The following is a 2,617-nucleotide window of genomic DNA, read 5'->3' as shown; positions in this document are numbered from 1 at the left end:
GTTGACCCTTCTTTCTCATTTTTCTTCCTCTGGCTGAAAAAAGATTTCAGACCGGCTGTGGTTATCGTCGGAGCCTTCTCTCCAACGACAAAATTTCCGAGCTATAATTAGTTCATACATTAGAGAAGAAAAACATTCTTACCCAAACCACAGTTACCTATAGAATGCAAAACTGCTTGCTTATCCGTATCCCATTTCAATAACTCGGTCATGGATAACAATTCTTTTGATTCCATCCCTTCAATTAAAAATTTCATAACACTATTGTCATCATCAAATATATCCTCAATGTTTAAAACCTGTACAAGTTTAGGAGACCACAAAAGAGGGAATCTTTCTTCCAAATACTCATTCAGATAAAAAGGAAACTCATCTAAAGCGCTTCAAATCTTAACGAACATTACTTTAAAATCTTTAAAAGACGATTTGTACAAAGCAGATCTACCAAGATGACTACTTAAGTTGACCCATAAGCCCCGACGAACCCCTTTCGCTTGAAACAACAAGAAGAAAAGTATCAAAGACGGAGGACGTTCTAACAACTCCATCAAAATTTGAAAAGCCCTAACAAAGCCCCACGAATTCGGGTGCAACTGTGTCGAGGCACAATTCAGCCAGTACAGAACACCACATTCAAACTTTGTGAACGACAGCCTAACACCTAGCTCTGTCAACAGGCAGCTATACAAATAAAAATAGGGCCAATCATTCAATTTCTCATAAACACGGTCCTTCTCCTCACATGGCAACACTTATATGCTTATTTGACTACCCTCCCTGACTCAAACATCAGAGCCTAACGGTTTCACTGATTCGTCATCATTAAAACACCATACATAACCCTTTACACTAGCGTCCACCCAACTATACGGGTCACTCTCATAAATTTCTGTCTTTGCTTTCCCCATTATCCCAAAGAAATAAAGAATCCAGAAAAAAAAACACAAAAAGGAGTCAAGACTCACCTTTTTTTCTCATTTTTTGACAAAGGAAAGTTAAACTTTTTCTATCTTCAGAACTCCTACAAATTTCCACTTAGGAAAAAGTAGAAAAATTTATGACAATAGTGGAAAACCAAACGGTTGTAAACACTTAAACTGTTTCTCATCTCAACCATCCATCGCATACCCTTCAAAAACATACATTAATCGAACGCTTAGGAATACACCGAAACTTGCACCACATTTCACATCAATCAATCTATGGGCGCGTGAAATTAGGTAACACTTCAGGTTACATTAATTACAAAATTTTCATATTCTATAGATGAACCAGGACGAGTTTGGGCGCTGGGCCACTCTGTTACACTCCGCAAGCCATTGTCGAGGTATACGTGCAAAAAAGCTCGCCTTTGCTCCTTTGGAAATATGACAAACTTGGGAGCTATGATGTGTACCTTATACCTCGGCAACAGAATCAATAAGCTCGGACATGTAAGGCACAAGTCAAACATGATCAGTAAAATATTATTGTTTAGAACCCCACATAGCAATATTCTCGAACTAAACAAAAATCTCGGTGAAACTCTAAACTGATCAACAAAGTGAACAAATTATTACTCTATAAAGGAATGAATAACAACGCAACAGCAGGGACATGATATACTTTAGTTGCTTTTACTTGTTCTTACCACATTATTGAGATTTTCTTCTAACTTGAGCATCGGAATATCTTGTGCAGGTGTTTTCACTCATGGTGTTTGACTCTAACCGACGTATAGCTTCTCCAACGAAGTAAGCTCATCGGTGCTAGGAGTCGCTATAACTCGGCCAAGACCCTCAACGAACAGAACAATCTGCATACATAGTATGACCCAAATAAAATCCACATCTTAGTGAAAAGAATAATCTGCATACATAGTAAAATGAACATCCTGCGGAGCATGTGTATACACAATCAAACAAATCAAGTAAAATACCAATAGTATATCTAAATAAACATCAACTTTATAATGAAAAAAAATATATACATACATAGTAAAATAAACATTTGATCTAGTTGATAAGAAGATACAGCAGCGGCGACGATGGCACAAAATTGCGAGAAAGCGGTTGCGACAAAAATAAAAAAAAGATTCAAAATTAAGACTAAAATTCAGAAAAATATTATTCTCCTATATTTTTTCTTTAAACAATTATCTCGATAAATTAATTACTCTTAAATATATTGTCATATTATTTTTTTCAAAAATTTAAGTATATAAGAGGAGACGATACGAATAGTTATACTTAAAATTTTTTTTTCAGTTTGTTTGATTTTTATATAAGTCATCTTTATTATTTTATTTGCTTTACTTTTTTTTTTAAATTCACCAAAAATCGAATTCTTAATTTTTTGAATATAAAATTCAAATACAATATAATATCATGTACATGATATGACTTGTTACAAAAGCTTAAATTAATAAGAGTAGTGAATATAAATAGTTATATTTTTAATATATCTAAATTTCGAAGACATAAATGTATCATTAATTCATGAAATTTGTGTTATTTCGAGGAGATAGGGAAATGTGCCTTCTATAAGCATATATAATAATACATGCACATTCAGCACCAGCCACAATATTGTATGTGTTCAAGAGCCTTTGTTTATTCAATATTTTCTTTGGCAGATG

Source organism: Arachis ipaensis, chromosome B03 (genome assembly GCF_000816755.2).
Source record: "Arachis ipaensis cultivar K30076 chromosome B03, Araip1.1, whole genome shotgun sequence".
In the NCBI taxonomy this organism is placed as follows: domain Eukaryota; kingdom Viridiplantae; phylum Streptophyta; class Magnoliopsida; order Fabales; family Fabaceae; genus Arachis; species Arachis ipaensis.
Note: the sequence above shows the minus strand (reverse complement) of the source record.